The sequence below is a fragment of the Rana temporaria genome, chromosome 1 (genome assembly GCF_905171775.1).
Source record: "Rana temporaria chromosome 1, aRanTem1.1, whole genome shotgun sequence".
NCBI lineage: Eukaryota > Metazoa > Chordata > Amphibia > Anura > Ranidae > Rana > Rana temporaria.
The window spans coordinates 98334959-98357791 of NC_053489.1; the positions used below are offsets into that span (position 1 = coordinate 98334959).

The window sequence follows — 22833 nt, forward strand, 5'->3', positions numbered from 1 at the left end:
AAAAAATGACAAGCATGAGGATGATAGACGCAGGCCTATACCTAGGTCGTTTAATAACTGGTTGCAAGCGTTTTGCATTTTTGCTGGTGTCATGACGGACAAGTATCCGGGACGCAGTAGTGGTTTGTTCCAGCATATTGATCACATCTTGGAGGCTTATAAGAGTTTTGGAGGACTTGGCTGGTTCTATTACGACGAGTCATTTAGGCAAAAGTTGTCGGTCCACCCCTTGTTGCGATGGGGGATGAAAGATGTTGGGCTGTGGCTGAACCTGCTTGCTCCACAGAGGTCTGCCATGACAAAGCCAGCTGCGGTTACCACTTCTGGCGCAGTGTTCAGGTAAGGGAGCTGTTTTGCCTTCAACGACAGTCAGTGTCGCTGGAATGCGGCTTGTAAATACAGACATGAATGTTCCTATTGCGCAGGGGCTCACCCTGCGGCCAAGTGTTTGAAAAAGTCGGCAAATGCCGGGGCTAGTCAGAGTGCTAGAGATATTTTTCCAAAGAGCCTGCACGCCAGTGAGGCTGGAAAGTATGCGCCCATGGCTGGACAGCTATCCAGACCAGGTGACGGCGCAATTCCTCAGTAGAGGTTTTGAATTTGGTTTTCCCCTCCCTTCATTCTCAGGGGTTGGATGCACAGTAGTGGGTAATTTAAAATCGGTCAGTCAGTTTCCGCACATTGTTAGGGAAAAGGTTGGGAAGGAAATCGCAGAAGGTCGCATTGCTGGTCCCTTTGAGCACCCCCCCTTTGCTAATTTCCGCATATCACCTTTGGGAGTGGTGCCCAAAAAGGAGCAGAATGCATATAGGATTATCCATCATTTATCCTTCCCCAAAGGGGATTCGCTTAATGACGAGATCGATGTGGAGCTCTGCTCGGTCACGTATGCGACGTTTAAGGAGGCGATTGTAAAAATTTGGCAGTGTGGACCAGGTGCGTTGCTTGCAAAGGCCGATATTAAATCGGCTTTTCGGCTGTTGCCCATAGCCCCTGAGGCGTTTAATTCTTTAGGATTTTATTTTGATGGGGCCTATTTCTTTGACAGGTGTCTGCCTATGGGGTGTTCCGTATCTTGCTCATACTTTGAGGCATTTTCTTCTTTTTTGCATTGGGTGGTTGGTTGTCATTCAGGTTGTGACAAGATAGTCCACTACCTGGATGATTTCTTGTTTATAGGACCGCAGGATTCTTTGAGTTGTCAGGAGCTACTACAAGCATTTCAGTTTATAGCGGCGCATTTCGGTGTCCCACTGGCGGAGGAAAAAACATGTACCCCTGTGACATCGTTGGAATTTTTAGGCATTTGTATAGACACTTGTACGATAGAGTTTCGTTTGCCTGAGGCAAAATTGGTAAAATTAAAAATGTTGCTGGCTTCCTTTCTGTCAAAGAAAAAAGTGCTGCTCAAGGAGATGCAATCTCTTTTGGGTGTCCTGGCGTTCGCTTGCAGGATCATGCCTGTTGGGCGTGTCTTTTCGCAACGTTTGTATTTAGCGATATCGGGTTTAAAGTCACCGTTTGCCCACGTAAGGTTGACTAGTTCGCTTAAGGCGGATTTGTTGGTTTGGGCACGTTTCCTGGAAGCATATAACGGCAGGTCATTTTTTCAGGAAGAGTTTGTTGCGGCGCCGGATTTCAGGTTATTCACGGACGCGGCTGGGTCCAAGGGCTTTGCCGCGATCTGGAGAACACACTGGTGCTGTGCAGCCTGGCCAGAGTCATGGGTGGTTCAGGAGGTCACAAAAAACATTGTTTTGTTGGAGTTGTTTCCGAAACCGGTGGCATTGACGTTGTGGGGTGCTCAGTTTGCAAACAAAAGGATTCTTGTGGAAACAGACAATAAGGGGGTCCACTTTGCCATCAATTGCCTTTCGTCTAAGTCGTTGCTTGTGGTTAAGATTTTGAGGCAGGTTGTTTTTCTTTGTTTACAATTTAATGTTTGGCTAAAAGCCAAACACACACCGGGAGTTCAGAATAATCTTGCCGATGCGTTATCTCGGTTTCAGATGGACCGTTTTCGCCAGCTGCTTCCGGAGGCGGATGTGGAGGGGATTCGTTGCCCAGAATATCTGTGGGATCTAATCTGGACATAGTATCAAGAGCGATACAGAGTTCGGTTGCGCCCAAGACGTGGTTGTGCTATGTTGCTTCATGGAATAGCTGGCTGTCCTTTGCAGAAGTGTTAGGAGTTATTGATGGCCGCCCTTCCGAGGGGTCATTATTGGCTTTTGTGGCTTCCCTTATGAAAAAAATAATTTCTTTTAGCCATATTTCAAAAACTTTAGCGGGAATATCTTTTTTTTTGCCGGTTACGGGGTTTTCCTCCTTGCACGGCTTACTTTTCAGTGAAACAGGCCTTAAAGGGGTATAAAAGGGCTAATTTCGTTCCAGATAACAGGAGGCCGATTTCACTTGATCTTTTGGGTAAGTTGTGCGAGGTAGCGCCGTCGGTATGTTTTTCGGGTTTTGAATCCTTACTTTTCAGAACGGCGTTCGTTCTCGCTTTTCACGGGGCATTACGGATCTCGGAGCTACTCCCCAAGTATAAAATGGTCAGGTCGGGTATTTTATTCGATCACGTAACCGTAGATCCTGCTGGAATACAGTTGTGGATAAGTCGCTCTAAGACCGACGCGTTAGGTAAAGGCGTTAAGATTCAGCTGGCGGCCCATGGCAACAAGTTGGTTTGCCCCTTGGATACGGTGACTCGTTTTTTAAGCGTCAGGCCCCCAGTTCAAGGTTTGTTTCTAGTTCATCAGAATGGGGGGCCACTTACCAAATATCAATTTGATTCGGTACTTCATAAGTGCCTGTAAATTTGGGTTTACAGAACATGCGAATATCCTCCCACTTGTTTAGGATAGGCGCAGCATCAGAGGCTGCCCGGAGAGCGGTGTGTGAATCGGCCATTAAAGACATGGGGAGGTGGAAAATTGCTTTAAGATTTATGTTCGTCCTAATTTGTTTATTTAAATTTTTCAGGTCAGCTCCGCACAGTTTGGATTCTGGGACATTTCTACATTCATTGGGCGCATGAGGCCGGGTACTCACGACCAAACATGTATGGTGAAAGCGGTCCGTCGGACCGTTTTCACCATACATGTCTGCCAGAGGGCTTCTGTACGATGGTTGTACACACCATCGTACAGAAGTCCGCGCGTAAACAATACGCGGGGCGTGTCCGCGGTGTCGCCGCGTCGATGACGCGGTGTCGCCGCGACAATGACGCGGCGACGTGGGCGGCCCGCCTTTAAAATGCTTCCACGCATGCGTCGAAGTCATTCGACGCATGCGAGGGACGGCGGGCGCCTGGACATGTACGGTAGGTCTGTACTGACGACCGTACATGTCCGAGCGGGCAGAATTCCAGCGGACTGTTTTAAAACAAGTCCAGGAATATTTGTCTGCTGGGAAAAGGCCCGGCGGGCAAATGTTTGCTGGAATTCGGCCCGCTCGCGCCCACACACGACCAAACATGTCTGCTGAAACTGGCCTGCGGGCCAGTTTCAGCAGACATGTTTGGTCGTGAGTATGGGGCCTAAGAGAGCAGCCTTGCGTAGGTATTCAACTAACTTATCCCTTCGTCCGGAATCATTCCAGGTGTATTGGAAAGGTGTGCAGGGCCTTCAATGGCACAAACTTTATTTTCATTTAGTTGGGCTTAGTCAGCAATGGCCTAAGCCGGATGTGTTAATAGTTCATGCAGGTGGGAATGATTTGGGTAAGGTAAGGACTTTGGATCTACTGTTTTTAATTCAAAGGGACCTTCAACGCTTTTCGCTAGCCTCTCCAGGTACAATTTTAATATTTTCTGAAATCATTCCGCGCCTCTCTTGGCTTTCCTCTACTCAGAGGAGGGCCATGGACAAGATGAGGAAGCGCATAAATCGGGCCATGGAGAAGTTTATACCACCAACAGGGTGGTTTGTCTTACAGACACGTGGATTTAGAAGGGGGTTTTACCGGTTTATATAGACAGGATGGCGTCCACCTCTCGGACGTTGGAATTGATATATTTAATTTGGGTTTGCAATATGGAATTGAGAAGGCCGCAGTGGTGGGGTGGGGCCGGGCATGATGCTCAAGCCCGGCTTGTGGGGCGTGATATTGTCAGAATTAATGAGTTAAATGCTGCTTGAGTTACAAAAAACTGAGCAGTTGCACGTATTTGGTTGTTTTGCTTTATTAATGACAATTTTTGATGTTGAGTTATGAAATAAAATTTATATGATGATTTAATTTTGGTGTTTAAACCAATAAAGTTACCGCGGCCTTTATTTGCCAATTATGGGGTCAGTGTATTTATTTCTGATTGTGCCTGGAGTAAGGTTGTCTGGTGAATATGTATGGCCTACAGTCCCAAGATATCCTTCACCAGAAAAGAACAGATGGCCTCTCACCTCAGTAATTCGACCCTCAAGGAGTCACACAGCATAATAAGTAATAAGGAATCCAGATAGATGGCAAACAGCAGCTCATGGACAACTCCGGATGTCAGTCATAGACTCAGCCTTCAAAAGGTGGCAAGGCTTCACTTAGGTGTGAGGAGGGATTAGTTGTAAGGAGCACGCTCACCACAGCTTTCCTGACAGAGCCAAACCCTCCTTTGTCTCACACGCTCCCTTCCCAGACACTGCCTGTTTATTAGGAATTGACTGCTTCTTAGATAAATACCACAGGAGTTATTTTAGCGCTAATGCTCATGTGGTATTTAAAGGAGTTGTAAAGGATTTTTTTTTTAGCTCAAATGACTGTTTACAGGGTATAGAGACATAGGGCCAAATCCTCAAAGCAGATGCGCCGACTTAACCAGAGTTTTCTAAATTTACACGGCGCGTATCTTTGCGCCCGATCCTCAAAACGAGTTACGCCTTAAAATCCGGGTTTTCCGTCCTACCTAAAATAATTACAGCTGCGCATCCCTGGACGCAAATTACGCTAGTCACGCCGCTGTTTTTGATAGGCAAAGATGCAAATGAGGGAGATAGGGCGATCCACAAAATTAAGTGTGTGCGCCGTAGATTACGCCCTGTGCGCACCTGTTAGTTTCCCTGCGCAAATTTACACTTTATAAAAGCAGACCTAATTTTACACATGCCGTGTAAGGGTCTGCTCAAGCAACTGAATAGAGGTAGAGCTGACAACACATCTCTGCAGGACAACAATCTGACTGTCAAAATGCCCGGGCCATCAATGATTGTAACGGCACTCGCCACTTTACAGGCACAAAGAAGGAGGAGGGCACAGAGGAGGAGGAGGAGGGCACAGGAGAGGGTTTACCGCCCACGGCGAGATCTGTTTGCCATGCCTGCTTCAGAGGTGTATGGCAACTACAGATTTAACAGGGAAGCCATCCTGGAGCTCACAGAAATCCAGAAGGATGATCTCACCACCCCAACCCAACGATCCCATGCCCTGCCACCTCTCCAAAAAGTAATGTCAACATTAAATTTTCTGGCCACTGGGTCTTTCCAGCGCGCATCTGGAGGTCTGTCTGGGATGGTCCAGTCCTCTATGAGCAGGTGTGTCCATGAAGTGGTCCCTGCAATACTGCGGCGCATGGGCAATCAGTTCCAAAAGCCCACCCAGGAGGACCAGCGTCTGCAAACCATGACGGACTTTTATGAAATTGATGGGTTCCCACGGACCATCGGGGCGATAGACTGTACACATGTGGCACTACAGCCCCCCCATGACACTGAGCACCTGTTCCGGAATCGAAAAGGCTGGCATTCTATAAATGTGCAGGTGATTGTAGATGCCCATGGCCTCATCTGGCACGTTTGTGCTAAATTTCCTGGTTCGTGCCATGACAGTTTTATTTTCCGGCAGACCAACATCTGGAGGTCTGTCTGGGATGGTCCAGTCCTCTATGAGCAGGTGTGTCCATCAAGTGGTCCCTGCAATACTGCGGCGCATGGGCAATCAGTTCCAAAAGCCCACCCAGGAGGACCAGCGTCTGCAAACCATGACGGACTTTTATGAAATTGATGGGTTCCCACGGACCATCGGGGCGATAGACTGTACACATGTGGCACTACAGCCCCCCCATGACACTGAGCACCTGTTCCGGAATCGAAAAGGCTGGCATTCTATAAATGTGCAGGTGATTGTAGATGCCCATGGCCTCATCTGGCACGTTTGTGCTAAATTTCCTGGTTCGTGCCATGACAGTTTTATTTTCCGGCAGACCAACATCTCCCGAGATTTGGAGATGAACGTGTATGGAGACAGCTGGCTGATTGGTGAGTGACATTGGTGTCAGGTATGTCCCCCCCCATGATGCAGACATCACAAGGGGCACATGCATGACTAACATCCTCCTGTCTTTTCCCTTACAGGTGACTCTGGATATGCCCTGGGACCACATATGATGACCCCATTCAGGAACCCCCAAACCCCAGGAGAGCAACGCTACAACCAGGCGCACATTCGCACCCGGGCAGTTGTGGAACGCACATTTGGGCTTCTGAAGTCCCGCTTCAGATGCCTGGACAAGACTGGGGGTACATTGTTGTATTCCCCAGACTTTGTGTGCCAAATAATTGGGGCATGTTGTATACTCCACAACTTTGCCATGAGAAGGGGACTGCATATTGACTTATGTGCTGACCTGACCCCCCACCCAGGCAATCCCCCCCTTACCCACTCTACCCGGTCTGCTGAGGGCACAGCAATCAGGAGACGCCTTGCAGAAGGCATCTTTTCACAGTTAATTCACATAAATCATGTCACAATGAAATTTTTTTGATTCACCAAAAACGCACAGAAATCATGTCACAATGAAAATGTATGTTTGCACAGTAAATGCACATGAATAATGTCACAAAGAGAATGTATCTTTGATCAGTAAATGCACATTAATTATATCACAATGAGAATGTCTTTTTTCACAGAAAACGCACATTAATTATATATCAGACAGGAGGCTCATATCTTATGCATTATCTTTCTTTAATAATGCCCATAGCAGAAATACAACTTTTTCAGTGATTTCAAGTACAAAAAAGTTTTAACTGAAGAAAAACTACAATACCCAGCAGCCCTCAGGCTGGGTCTGCCAATCATGAGGCAGGACAGCCGGTATATAAGGGGCTGCCCCCTTAGAACCTTCCTCTTTCTTTCTGCTCATGGCAGAGATAAGTATTTCTATGTGTTATTGTTTGTTCTTTCATGCTGGTAATGTCTTACTTTATAATATCGACATTTGTGGCATCGTGGATAGTATTTCACTATCTGCGGTGCGCCTTATTTATTTTATTTTAATATTAATCTTATGTTGATTTATTTTAATTGTTGTCTTAATTTTATATACTGTTATATATATATATCGTTTATTATCTATCCTTTGGGGGGGACGCTTCCCCCCCCACTAATGTGTACATTTTCGTACAGTTATTGTGCTTATTTATGCGCTTGTTTAGGCTGCTTAAACAAAAACTAAAACGCTGCTTCGTTGCATTCGTTTGCCCCCTGTGCCTGGGGCACTCTATTCACGGCCTCCCGGGGGGCTCCGGCCGTTGCGCACCCCATCCGGTGCGCTCTGACACTTCTACCCAGTTTCTGACTGAAGGTAGGACGGCGCCATCTTACCTTCTTGGCGCCTTTTCCTACCTTCCTTCTTGTTCTCCGGACGCCGCGCGCCCTCTCCTCAGAGCGTCTCGTCTCTGAGGGGGGCGTGGCAGTGCGGGCCTGTCTCCACCAATCGCGCTATTGCGGCGCGATTCGGCGGCGCGATTGGTGCGGGCGTGTCCTGAAGGCCCCGCGTCATCCTATCCCAGCTCGGGAGACGTAATCTCGCGAGATTACGCTCCCATGAGCTAGGATGTCGCTCCCCATCGCCGCTACGCCAGTGTGAGCGTGCGGCTGTATGGGTCGGAGCGCTCTGTGTAGATCCAGGTGATCTACTCAAATCACGTTGAGGCCGTAGTCTCGCGAGACTACATCCTCTTCACTTGTGATAGGCTATCTCCCCTCACCTTCTCCTCCTAAACATCGGTTCTTGTTTCTGGGAATTTATTCCCCCCTGGAATCTAGCTTCACATAAATAATATATAAATAATAAATTAAATAATATATTAATATAAATATATATATAAATACATTACAATTGTATAAATAAATTAATATTAATAAATAAATTAATAAATAAATAAATAAATAATTAATAAATAAAAATTAAAACAATAATATACAAATAAATATATAAATTATACATAATATATAAATATATATAAATAAATTATTCGAATATATAAATAAATTAATGTATAAATAAATTATACAAATAATTAGAGTATACAAATAAATATATAAAGTATACATAATATATAAATATAAATAAATTATTCGAATATATAAATAAATTAATGTATAAATAAATTATACGAATAATTAAATAGATTATACAAATAAATATATAAATTATACAAAATATATATAAATATATTATACATATACGTAAATAAATCACAGCATTGTTCCGGTACTATGCTGTGTTACTGTGCTGTTCGCAGGCCCTCTCCTATAACTGACGACAGGACCTTATCCTGCTTGTGTCCCTGAAGTGGTGGACACAATCCTAGTAGACCCAGTCTCGACAAGGCTGCAGGGGTTCAAAATTGTTCGGTAGATCCGTCCAGCGGCCATGGCGTCGGTTATACCAACCCGCCTGCAACCCCTATGTCCAGACCAGCCGACAACGGTCTACCGCCCCTAAGAAGGGCGAGGTGCCCCAAAACACCGCCACGTTCTGTGGCCCCGACTCCCCGGCAGGGGAAGTAAATAACATGCTCCAGGCAGTACCCTCCCAGGACTGCCGACCCACTGCCCTCCCAGACTCCAATCGACCCCCGAGCCTCGGGGAGATGCGCATACAGAGGCAGCGATCCGTTAGACGGACTAAGCCAGACCCATTCGTGGGCTCTTCCAGAGTCACCCGCGAAGTCCGAGGCGGCTAACACCTTTGAGTCTGAGGATGATGATAATTGTTAGGGCAGTGGGCACATGGCGCTTCATGACGACGCCAACCCTGTATACCAGGCTGACACATTATTGGACTCTCGTGGAGAGCCATGGTCGATCCGGGGGCGATTTGCCATCCACACTCCGGTGACTGGGCACCTCTACCCGAGGTGGCCCAACATATATCTATACTGGACCCAGAAACCGGTCGGTAAAGCCCACCGCAACAAATTGAGGGCGCAATACCCCCTCCCATTGCCATATGAGATTGTACACACTCCCGGGGTGGTCCTCATACTCTGGAGGTATCTCACCAAACACGGGAAGTATCCCAAGAAGGGAATAGAGAGGTCCTTCGGACCATACAGGCCAGGGTCTTGGGTCTTTTGGACCTAGCACCAACATCCTACGCCTTAGTGAGCAGGCTACCAACGCTGAACAACCGATTGATCTATCCCAACTTAGGGGCTGGGCCCAACGGGCAGTTGCCTCCTGGGATGCGCGAACACTACGTGCCCGACAGGACACCGCCAATCAATCTTAAAGAGACTTGATCAACAGCTGCCCCACCTAACCGAATCAGCCCCCGGACCGACCACCGAGGGCATGTTACTCGGGTTCACGCTGATTACACGTATTTCTAGATGGTAGGGCTCTATTCCAGCCAGGATAAAGCCCAAACATCATTAATAAGTCTTACACAGTACAGTAACTGTCTATCAGAGTTATAGTGCCAGACACGGACCTGGCCCCTCTTCCCCTCGGTTTTCAAACCTGAACACCGCCCTAATAAACAGCGAATTGCAGGACCTTTGGATCAAGCAAGCGATAGTAGAGGCGGACCCGCTCCCTCCGGGATTCCTCAGCAACATCTTCCTGGTCAGGAAAGGGTGGCGGTTATCGCCCAGAGGTAACTTGGGAAACCTCACCAAATTCTTGAACCCGGTGGCGGTACTCTGCGGAACAGAGGGGCAAGGTTGATTATCCATTCGAACAACCTACTATTAATGGCTCGTCCCCCCCTCGCCCGGCGAGCGAACACGCCTCCCAGACAACTCCCCATAGATCACGGGGAATCTATCCTCTCCCCATCTCAGGTGATGGAGTTTTGGGATTCTTGGTGGTCACCAACCGAGTGATCCTTCGGCAACCTATGACCATTTGGCCACCATCTGCAAGAGATCAGTATCGTGCCGGGCAAACGACGGGGATCCTTGCGCGGACTGGCTCGCCTGGTCGGCTCGTTATCGGCGTTAATCCAGGCCATTTTTCCAGTCCCCCCTTTTCGCTATAGAACCCTTCAGAGACTCAGAACCCTGCGTTTTCTCTAGGGGCTTCGCTGGGCAGTCTAAACCGCTTGGACGCAGAAACCATGCTGGAACTACGGTGGTGGTTACGTTAGGCCGGCGAACGGAACGGCAAGACCACTTTCAACTCCACAACGGATTCGTCATAGAGTTGGATGCCAACCGCCTCGGCCGGGGTGCTCGGTGTGGTCCCTCGTCCACAGGAGGGACGTGGTCCGCGGTGGAGTCCCTGCTGCAGGTCTACACGTGGAACTCCTGGCGACCTTCTCGCCATCAGGAGTCTACTGCCACACACGTCCTACCACGGTGTGTTCTTGCGTATGGGCAACGTTATCACGGTCCAGTACGTCCGTCGCTTGGGGGGTCCCAGATCCAAATCCTAGCGGATCTGGCAAAGACTTCTGACACCTCTGCCTGGGACATAACATCGTTCCGCTTGCGGAATGCACCCCTGGCATTCCCACTATGGTGGCAAATTGGAATTCTCGTTACCCGACCGATTCCAGCGATTGCCGACTGCGCCGGTCAGCATTCTTGGCCCCGCTCACTTATAGGATCCTTTCTCTCGTCTTAACCGTCAACTCCCACGCTTTTACGGCCAACGGCCGGATTCGGAGGGACACGCTTTGGACGCCCTCCGCCAACCTGGTCACAGGGGACACATTACGCGTTTACCCCGTTCTCATTGATCCTCAGGGTCCTCCTTTACATTACGAACCTGAGAACATCAGTCGTGTGGTTCACTCCGTGGTGGCCGACACAACCATGGTTCCGGATGACTGTGGATCTCCCCAGGTTGCTTCCTCACTCCCCTCGTCTCCTCACCAGTCCGAACGGGGATCTGCACCCTCTACTCACGACACACATCCTTCCTCTCCTCGCATGGCGGGTTTCGGGGTGCCGGTCGCGGACAGCGACCTTTCATGTACGGCTGGGGATCTCCTTGCCTTGGACCCCGGGACCAGATCGACATCTCGATCAGCCTGGGGACTCTAGGTTAGGTGGAATGATCAACGACGGGTTGATCCCATACAGGCGTCTACCGGTAGTGACCACCTATCTGGCGGATTCTTTTGTAGTCAGGAGGTCCTATAGCTCCCCGAACGTCTATCGCTCTGCGATTTTAGCCTACCGCTCCCTTGTAGACTTGCTACCGGTGGGTAAACATCCATTGGTGTAACAACTGGGAAAGGCGTTTAAGTTTCCACGCCCACCACACCCAAGGTTTCAGCACTCTTGGGAGGTGACCGAGGTCCTGACCACGCGCTCGGACTGGGGGGACAATCTCCCTCTGTCTTGAGGTTATTGTCCTTTAAGCTTCCTATCCTCTCGTGTCTGATTCCGTCAAATGTGTGTCAGGCGTCTCGGCGTTGGACATATCCAGGCATCGGATCTCGCCTCGGAGAGTCAGGCTTTTCCGTTGTGCGGGGGACAGCGACGGGACTCAATCGGTTTCTATCCGTTCTTCTCCGCGCATCCACAACTGTGCGTGCTCCACTGTATACAGGCTTCTGAGTCCTTGACGGCCCCGCTGCGATCTTCGCATTCTCCCAACTCCTCATTTCCTACGTCAAACCTCAGCTTCCGGATTCCTCGGCTATGTTAGCCAGAGGGCTACGGTCGGTCATGGAAATGGCAGGGTTTGACATAACCCCGTTGGTTGCCCTCTCCTTCAGTGGAGCGGTGGCTACTACGGTCGTCACCTCGACCGGCTCCCTCTAGGACCTACGGCTAGCGGCGGACTGGTCGTCCCGACCATCTTCCGCCAATTCTGCTTCAGACCGGAGGAACACATATCTATGTCAGTTTTGTAGTTGTTTCATTCGTTATCATTTATATATATATATATACATGGTTATAGCTTTGAACTTGCATAAGATATGAGCCTCCTGTCTGATATATAATTCGAGATTTTCCTAGCTTGTGACGGAAAATATTAATTATATGAAGACAGGAGGCGAGTGTCAGGGGATGCCCACGCAGGCATCCGAGTACTGAGTACAGGTCAATGGGCTGCACTAATGGAAACAGGCACCAACATAGTGAAAAATATATATATGTTTATTAAGTTAAAGCACACGTGAAAAACAATCAATGGAAGCAAGCGTGACACAGCAACCAAAAACCACTAAGCAGGTAATGCAGGGATAAGGCATAAGCAAGTCCGAGGTCCAAGCCAGGGGTCAAGGATAGGAGAGAGCAGCGAAGTCCAAAATACAAGCCGGGGTCAATAAGCGACAGGATCCAGGGCAGGGAGCGAAGCAGGAACAGATGGGCAACAGGTCAGGCAGGGAACAGGCTGACAAGCAAATACTGAAGCCCTGAACTCCAGTTTAGGGCGGGCTTAAATACCTGTGCAAATCTGTATTGAGCGACACCTGCTGGAGGCCACCAGAACTGCACCCCTGTTACTGAAGAGAACAGTGCCACCAGCAGGTGACCAGAGTCATGACACAGATCATGACAGCGAGTATCTTCCCTCCCGACCCAACCCTATCACGATGTTGTTTCTCTCTTGTTCTAGGCTGTTGAACCACACACCCCGCAAGTCGGAGGCTGTTACGTCCCGGAAGTTCGTTTTTTCGCTATCCCCATTGGGATTGATGTTCCCGTTTCGATCCACGGGTTTTAGTTCACCGCAGACCAAATATGGAGGCTCCTACTGCGTTCCAGATCCGGAGTCGAGATGCCGTCGGCTGAATCCTGTACCGAAGTTCCAGTTTGTCAGGCCCCGGTGTTTCGAACTGTTTGCTGTTCCAGGTTCCCTGCCGATTCGCCTCAAGAAAGAGGAAGGTTCTAAGGGGGCAGCCCCTTATATACCGGCTGTCCTGCCTCATGATTGGCAGACCCAGCCTGAGGGCTGCTGGGTATTGTAGTTTTTCTTCAGTTAAAACGTTTTTTGTACTTGAATTCACTGAAAAAGTTGTATTTCTGCTATGGGCATTATTAAAGAAAGATAATGCATAAGATACTCGCCTCCTGTCTTCATATAATTAATATTTTCCGTCACAAGCTAGGAAAATCTCGAATTATCTCACAATGAGAATGCATGAATGCACACCACTGTGGTCCCTAGCACAGACACATCACATGCACATCGAATTGGATTAGATCCAAGTACCCCCCCCCCCCTTTGGTACTTGGGAGCAGTAACGCCCCGTCACGGCTCCAATTATGTCACTGTGCATTCATACACCATTCAGGAACCTGGGATCACTTCTCCCTGGTCCTGGGGATCCCTACTCCACCAAAACTGAGGGTGACACCCTTATTTCATCAGGAATGCCACCCCCCCCCCACATTCACACATCATTCACACACATAAACCAAATCATAAGTACAGTATAATAAACAAAATCATAAAAAAAAAAAAAAAGTACCCCTGCAACTTAATGACGTTGCCGAGTGCTCCTTCTGGGCTGCCCACGGGCACGGCCACGGCCAACTGGAGGATCTTCACGGGGGGGGGGGGGGTGTTAGCAGGGGAAGGAGTATCTTCATGGTGGGAAGTGTGAGCAGGGGAAGGAGGATCTTCATGGGGGGAGGTGTGAGCAGGGGAAGGAGGATCTTCATGGGGGGGTGGGTGAGCAGGGGAAGAAGGAGCCTCCCCTGGTGTCTGTCCTCCTGCTGGCCTGCCCTCCAAGGCCACGGCTATCCTTGTCAGACAGCCAGTGATGGCAGCCGTATTAGCCTGGCCAGCCCGGGTATTGTCCTCCACAGCCCGGGTATTGTCCTGCACAGCCTGGGTGAGGGCAGTCACCTCCTGGCCCACGCCTGTTGTGGCGTTCTTCAGGTCCCACAAACATGTGATGACCCCCACTGAGTTGGTGGCCACATCACCCAGTGACTCCCTCATTACATCCAGGCTGTGCTCCATCTTGTTCAAAGTTTTTTTCATCTCACCCAGACTGCGGGTCTGCCGGGCATTGTCCCTCTGCAGACTGACCGGCAGACGCTCAAACCCCCCCCTGGTCTCCTGGGTCGGCCTCCTGCTTGCCCCTGAGGCTTGTGGCCTGGGAGGAGGGGAGAGAGTGACCCATGGGGTTTGCTGCATGTTGGGGGAGGAGTGGGAGGGGCCACCCCTGATGGTGGCCTGACTGGTGCCAGCCTCTGAGGTAGCCTCTGGGGTAGCCTCAGGGGAAGACTCAAAGGTCCTATCTTGGCCCAACATGATTTCCCGGCCAATCAGAAAATGGTCATCCTTCTCCCCCTCATCCTCCTCCCCCTCAACCTCCTCATGAGGGGCGGTGTGGTCACTCCCCTCCCATGGGGAATCCTGCCCTTCTTGGGACTCCACATCAGCCTGTCTTGGGGGTGGTGCAGCAGCCTGCCCTGATGGGCCAGCAACCTCCTGCCCTGATGGGGCTGCCACCTCCTGCCCTGATGGGGCTGCCACCTCCTGCCCTGATGGGGCTGCCACCTCCTGCCCTGATGGGGCTGCCACCTCCTGCCCTGATGGGGCTGCCACCTCCTGCCCTAATGACCCAGCAACCTCCTGGGCTGATGACCCAGCAACCTCCTGGGCTGATGGGGCTGCAATCTCCTGGCCACCTGTGGAGGACACAAAACAATCACAGGTTGGTGGATCCACACACTTGGCACATCTTCCCTTCCCCCACCCACACATGCTAATCAACAGATAGAAAAAACAAAAACTTACCTGTCCTCACAGGAGCATCAGAGTCAAAGCCAGGCAGGCCCACCACCTGCTGTGGGTGGAAACACTGGGCCACTGCCCATTCCTCCTCAGTCAGCCTGACTGGGCAGGGTCCCCCTCCTCCAGTGCCCCTCCTATGAGCATGCAGCGTTGCCAGCTTGTTCCGGGCCACGCTCTTCAAATCATTTTTTTTTTTGTATGCCAGCGATGGTCCTGGTCTCCCCCCCCCCCCCGCCGCATTGATCCGATCGGTGATCTTTTTAAGGATCTCCTTCCTCCTGGCCGGGGTGGTGTTCTGGCTCTCAGGGCCATGGAGAAAACGCCCATATTTGATGATGCCCTGAGCAAGAATTTGCTTCTCTCCCAGGGTAAAATTCAGCTTCCTGCACTTGGGGGCCATCACAGACACCACCCAGCAACAAGAAACTCACCCCCAAAAAAAAGCAACAATACACACACCACAAACAAACAAACAAACAAACAAACTCACTGCAAAAACAAAATAAAAACACAAGCAGACAGCTACTATAAATTAAAAAACAAACAAGCAAAAAAGGGAAACAAAAAAAAAAAAGACAAAAAAAAAACACTTATCAAAAACAAACACCAAATATACTCTACAACTCCTCAACAACTTTTCTCACAAACACAACTCACCAACAAACACTGACAAACGTTCTGAGCAGAAGCAACTTGCTCATGGAAGGGAAACACTGGGAAATACTTTTGCAAGGGAAGTGTGTTTGACTGGGGCTATTTACACACAGGGCGATCCTCAAACTAAGTATGCTTGGCCTTTTACCTATCTCACTGATTGCGCTGAGCTCAGTTCTGCACATGCCCAGTGAGAAGCAGATTCGTGCGCGCATGCGCAGTACAGCCGGCCCTTCATTTGCATGGGGTCACGGCTCATTACAATGAAGCACACCCACTTCCTTCCCACTTGCAAAAACCCCGCCTTACGCCTCGGAATTTAAGTTACGTAAGCGCAATTTTGTGCGCAAATGCGCTGTGGATACGGCACTTACGACACCAACTTAGGGCGCCGTAACTTAAATGACATAAGTTAGGTAAAACTAAATTTGCACAGCTTTTTGAGGATTTGGCCCATAATTGTTAACTGATTCCTTTTAAAAATGATTAAAAATAGATAAAAATCAATCATATAATGTACCTGTAGTTTCAGTTTCGTTTTTGCATGTTATCCTGCCTCTGTGCTGTATAGAGCCATAGAGAAGTGATGGTTTGGAAAACAAAACTAGAATCTCCCAGCACTGTGGTCATCAGGAAACAGACAACCAGGAAGTGTCCAGAACAGAGCAGAATTACAGCAACATCAGAGCAAAAACCAACAATGAGGACATGAAACCAGGACTACAGTAAGGTAAAGGAAGCTATTTAGCTAAAAAAAAAAATTCCTTTAGTGACCCTTTAACTCTTAGTGAACTAAGCATAGAATTTCAGTGATATTCATCTCAGCTAACTGCAGACTTGTTCATTGTCTAGTTACTCACCCTCAACAAGGTCAACACTGAGACTGTCATTCCTCAAGTCTGTAATATTGCCTGAAAAAAAAGTAAATAAGGAAATAATCAGACATTGAAAACAGATATGTTAATGTTACCCATGTATAATAGCACAGTAAAGCTCAACTAAAGCTTTGTACTTTAAAGGGTTAGTTCACCTTGTTAAGGGTTAGTTCACCTTGTTAAGGGTTAGTTCACCTTTACAGAAAAAATGTAAAAGTGAACTAACACTGTACACTCTTCCTACCCCCCCCCCCCCTCCCAGTACCTCTTGTGCTTTCCTCCGAGGTTGCTAAATTGTCAGCACCCCCTCAGCTAATCCCCACTTTTCTCCCACTTCCCTTTGCAGCGCTTCCAGGATGGACCAGATCGATTCTGATTAGTCAGCACTGTCACACTGGACTGGTTGCGGGAGGCTGACAGCTCAGCAACCCCAGAGGTAAATATAGCAGCGACGGACGGGTGGGAAGGGTGTCCAGTGTTAGTTCACTTTTAATTTTTTACGGAACAGTGAGCTAACACTTCCCCAATGCTGGCCGTCAGTTGACGTCCTGGACTTTCGGGGGGGAATTCTGAATGATACCTGCAGCTGCAGGCATCATTCAGATATGATTTTTTGCAGCCGACAATGTCCTTCTCCTCCCGCCACCATCCGGTGCTTCTCCGGGCTTTCCCGGGCCATTGGGGGCCCGGAGAACAAATTGCCTGGCGCTGGAGGACGACGATAGAGATTTCCAGTCATCTCTATGACCGCTGGAGGCCCGGGCATGACGTTATGACGTCTCACCCGGGATCCCAAATGTAAACGAAGCCGCAGTCGCGGCTCTCAGCATGAGATCAGTGAATTTTTTTCCTCAATCTCATGCTTTCCAGCCAGAAGGAGAGATGTGGGTTCTTATTGACCCCGCATCTCTCCATAAAGAGGACCTGTCAAGATAGATTCCTATTACAAGTGATGTTTACATTCCTTGTAATAGGAATAAAAAGTGATTAAAAAAAAAAGTTGAAAAAAGTGTAAAAATAAATAAAATAAAACATTTTAAAACGCCCCTATCCCCGGCACGCATTTTTTTTCTATATTTTTTATGGCTTAGGGGGTCCCCTCCAAATCCATACCAGACCCGAAGGGCCTGGTATGCATTGGGGGACCCCAATTCGTTTTGTTCTTGATTTTTTTAGCCAGCATTTTTTTTTTTACATTGATGACTCATCGGTTGTTAAGGACGCGGCAGCCTTAGCAACCAGCTATATACAGTGTTTAAAAGGAACATTAAGCCTGGGTTCACACTAGTGCGAATTGGATTCAGGTCCGAATTCAGGCAAACAGTTGGGCCTGATTTGTCCCTGAAACAGAAGAACAGCGACGCACCAGACCCCTGCTGTGAACTGCTCCGCACAACAGTGTGAACCCAGCCTAATAAAAAAAAAAAAATGGATTTAAAAACGCAAAATGCACCACAAAACGTGCCTGAAAAACGCATCAACTGCAACCACATAGATGTGAACTTAGACTACAATTTTGTTTCATGTTTGGTTATAAACCCACTTAAAGTTACACCGTCACTAAATTAAAATATAGAAAAAAGTTCCCCTGTAAAAAAAGAGATGTTGTACTTACAATACTTATACCCCCTGCACCCGCAATATTCACCTCTTCAATAGCTGTAGTGCCATTATTGCGTTTTGCAATGACATGGGGCTGATAGACGCAACCACAGCAAACGGGGGGGGGGTTGGAAGTCAGACACTTAAAAAGTGTATCTGTAGAAGAGGATACTCCAGAACCATAACTAGGGCTGCTGTTATAAATTGCGTGGCCATTACCATCTGCCCCCCCCCCCCCCCCAGCAAAAAGTGACTGAGGACATATGCTTATCAGTCCCTTTCTCTGCAGCCTTAGCTGCATAGATGAATGAATAGGAAACTCTCTGAGGCTTCCTGCTCATTTACACCGTTTGTGCCCACAGCAGCTGCCAGCGGAAGAGGAGGGAAGCCAGCAGCACTGAGAGGGAAAGGGGCACATGGGTTGGGGGGGGGGCAGACAGCAGATGGAAGGGGCACATGTGCTAGAACCAATCCCCTTGCAGTGCAGCCAGAGGGATAAAGAGGAGGAGAAGCTGGCAGGGCTGCACAGAGAGGAAAAAGAGGACAGGTGTCGGCAATAAGACAGTACAGCCGGCCCTCCTGCTCAGTAGGTGCCCGGGCCCTTCTTTTGAACTGATGTGGCCCGTGCTCATTACAGGAGGTCCGGCTTGGGAGGGCTGTACTGCCTTATCAGCGGTCCTGACCATTGAAGAATGGCGGCAACGCAGGTACATATAATATCCATTTTCTATGGGGGAATCTTCCTAATTTACTTTTAAACTTTGCAGCAGTGTAATTTTGAAGCAACTTTAAATTTAATAAAGTAGTCATTTTGATGTTTGAGGTAAACAAGGTGGCCTTTTAAAAAATATATAGAAACTTCACCTGAAACTGATTGGGTATTGAAGTAAACCAGATATAATAAAAAGTTCTTTAGTAATTTATCTCATTAGATTCAGTTTGGGATGGAAATGTTCACTGTGTCTCAATGATAGTGTGGCATGATAGTGGCATGGTTCCATTTTTTTGCCATGGTTACCACAGATTTGTTTCACTATCTGGGTTTGCATGGCAAAATTTACTTTCCAAATTGCTATTTGCATCTTATATAGGAAGAATTTTATTGTGTGCTGCATTTTATCCGACTGTATGTAAATTATTTTATAGGTCATTAAGCTGTTTGGCAATTTACATTTTTGTACTCTTGACTTTTAAATGAACTTTAGGCTCCTTAAAAAAAAAAAAAAAAACAACACAGCTGAGAGGCATTGGACAGAATTAAGAACGTGTGCAGAAATAAGTTGATTGAATACAGCCTGAGGCTGGGTTCACACTACTACACTACTTTCATCCTACTTTGCTCTGCTACATTGGTCCTACATTTATCCTACTGTGGTGACCGGGGAGGGTGAGCCCCACGGCCACACACATGCGCTTGATGGTTAGCTACTTGGTTCTTGGGGCTAGGAGCCCAGGGTCAGGTGGTATTAACCCTTAGTGAGGGCCAGATGGTATTAACCCTCTCTGTCACATGACGCCACTGTAGTCTTGGAATACCCCGGGAAACTACAGCTCCGGGGGCCTCTGTATCCCCGCTAGTTAGGATGGTAATAACACAGTCCACAACAGGGGTTAAAACAACGAAGGCTTTACTGGCATTAAGGCAGGTGTCAAAATCTTCACAGCGTTTAAACAGAGTGTCACAAGGGTTCTGCAGACAGTCTCTAGAGGACCACACAGCTAATAATGCTTGAGCTTGGCTGCTCATATATATATACTTGGCTGCAAAAGCCGGATTAGTAATTCAGGGCCTATGCTTAACTAGGCTGAAAAATAGATACACTTACTGAAGTGTCTGTAGACTTGAGGCTTTTCGCCGAAATAACGGATTGATCCGATAAATGAGCTGAAGTACTGGTTCTGTAGTGTTTAGGGATACTCCACTGTTTGTTGTATTTTCTCCTGAACTGGAGGCTTCTGGCCTGCACTTCTTCTCTGAATGTGTTTTGCTCTGCTCTGCCAGGAACTGTGTGTAGTCTAGACTGGCTTAAACAGGAAGTACAATCCCTTATAAGGGCCTGTTTAGACTGAAGCCTATTGGTTGAGAGCTGTGGATCTCAACCAATAGGCTTGGTTGAGATCCACCTGTAGTATAACACAACACAATAAGGTATTGTCTAGCATTTAGTCCTCCCGACTCTAATACACTCTGACTGAACATGAGATGGCTGACTAAAACCTCTTAAAGCTATACACACCTAATAAACGTATTATCAACCATAACAGTATAAATCACATCATAACTAGCTGAGTCCCTGCAGGGGAGACCCCACAAGCCGAGGGCCTCAATCTGACAGGGCCTGCAGCAAATACCTGTACTGGGACACCACACTACATTGGTCCTACATCCATCCTACTTTCATGAACAGGATACTACTTTGGTCCGACTTCAATGATATTCAATGGGCCTGAAGTAGGATCAATGTAGGACCAAAAGTAGTACAGGGAGCATTTTCAAAGTCGGACCGACTTGTGTAGGACGCTACAAGACGCTCTCATAGGGAAACATTGAACACAGAGCAAAGTAGGATGAAAGTAGTGTAGTAGTGTGAACCCAGCCTAAAACCATAATTTACATGCATATATGGGGTGTCTATAGATAAAAATCACTGTGCAGCTTAACTAAAGTTGAAAAATGCCCCCTGTTATAGGTGTAGGCTATTTACATACCTCATGAAGCCTGACTGGAAAACTTGCTAAGAAACGCCCAACTGTAATGCCGCATACACACCATCACTTTATGTGATGAAAAAAAACGACATTTTCTGTGAAGTAAAAAACGACGTTTTTGAAACTTCAATTTTCAAAGACGAAGTTGCCTACACACCATCGTTTTTTCACAATGCTCTAGCAAAGCGAGGTTACGTTCACCACGTTTTCCCATTGAAGCTCGCTTTATAACTAGCTTCTGGGCATGCGCGGGTGTAAAAACGTCGTTTTAAACGTCGTTTTTTGCTACACTAGGTCAATTTCTGTGAAGTAAAAAACGACATTTAAAACGACATGCTTCAATTTTTTTTTGTCGTTTTTTACAAGACATAAAACAACGTTTTCCCCCACACACGGTCATTTAAAGTGACGTTTTTAAAAACGTTGTTTTTTTTCATCACATAAAGTGATGGTGTGTACGCGTCATTATTGTTCACCTTCACTATGACATGTGTGAGCTTTCAAACGCATCATGGGAAAGAAAGTGCATGTGAGGGGGTTTTGAATCATAGAAAGAGCGCACTGCTTTGATGGTTAAAGTGAACCTTTCACACTGGCACCGCTCCGCACTTGCCATAAAATGCTGCTAGTATTAGCAGCACTTTACCGTCGTTTTTGCAGCGCTTTTTGGCTGCTAGCGGAGCGCTTTTAACCCCCGCTAGTGGCCAAATAAAGGGTTAAATGTACCCGAAAAGCGCTGCTGCCGAAGTGCTTTGCAGGCACTTTGGCAGCGGTGCCCATTAATTTCAATAAGCAGGGGTGTTGGAGGAGTAGTGTATACAGCGCTCTTAAACCGTTTTAAAGATGCTGCTTTCAGGAGTTTTTCTAACGTCCTGCAAGAGCACCGCTCCAGTGTGAAAGCAGTCGGGCTCTCACAATGGGGCTGCAGGAAAGGCATTTTTCAGGTGCTATTTTTAACCCTTTAGCACCTGAAAAACACCTCCAGTGTGAAAGGGGGTCTAACAACTGGGGCTTTCTTAGCAATTACCTTAGCAACGTCCTGGGAGTTTCCCAATCAGGCTTCATGAGGTATGTAAATGGTCTTCATCTATAGCAAGGGCATTATTTAAAGCAGAACTTTACCCATAACAACTTGATGAAAAATTATGTTCTTTAGCAAGGAACATACATTTCACATTAATAATTAGGCTACCAAAAGGAGTATGTGCTGTAAATTGCCTCCAGCATTGCTCCTGATTCATCTTGCTGGAGGCTGCCATTTTGCTGAAGCCAAGAGCCCCTGCACAGCATTAAACCTTTAGTCTGTCAGCAGATTGGCCTCTACATTTTTGGTACAGTGCTGAAAAATAGAGAGCAACTGAGCATGGGCAAAGCAGGGTGAGACAGCGTTTTAATGGATTTTAAACAGTATAAGTACTTATTTTGAATGTTTTGCATAGCTATACCTGCAAAAGCGGCCAGCCTGAAGTGTGCTAGCAAGACTTAATTTTCTGAACAATGTTCCACTTTAAAAAAAAAAATATACTTTAATTTTGGTCAAAGCTGCACACATTGTTTAAAATTACAGACACCGCTTTTCTGCATAGTTTTTATGATAACGATTAACTATGCCTTTAAGCTTCTCAAAAATGTGGGTCACATGACATGCAATAGTTAGAAGTTAAAAACAATATCAATGTGTAAAGGTGGATTACATGCAGGCAAACAGATAATATTTGCAATGTCACTGCAGTTTCCTGGACTTTTTGTCTCAACAACCCTTCGAAAAAAACAATAATATGGAGGCAATATTTCTGAATATTACTGAAAATTTCGGAAATATTTTTAATTATCTATGAACAGCTTTTCCACTAACTGTGAATATTATGAGAAAACTAGATGTTGTTGTTTAGAATGATAATTTGACCTTGGTTTTTGTCAATAAAATCTGATTTAAATAAAAAAAATATATGGATGCACGTATGGAGTGAAGATTGAACAGAACTATGAGCAGTGATTTTTATGCATGTCTTTATGTGCCCAGATTCCTGGTGTCCATCAATGGGCAGAGGTTTTATTGGGA

The 22833-nt window shown here is 47.3% G+C and overlaps 1 protein-coding gene across 1 annotated transcript in view; it reads right to left on the reverse strand.

Annotated features, from left to right (window-relative positions):
• Window positions 1-16493, reverse strand: part of LOC120929534 (proteinase-activated receptor 1-like) — a 41487-nt gene extending 24994 nt beyond the window's left edge. Inside the window, exon 1 of the mRNA XM_040341094.1 lies at window positions 16446-16493. The gene's annotated coding sequence lies outside the window, so the exon portion shown is untranslated. The remainder of the gene's footprint in view (window positions 1-16445) is intronic.
• Window positions 16494-22833: the final 6340 nt, after the last annotated feature.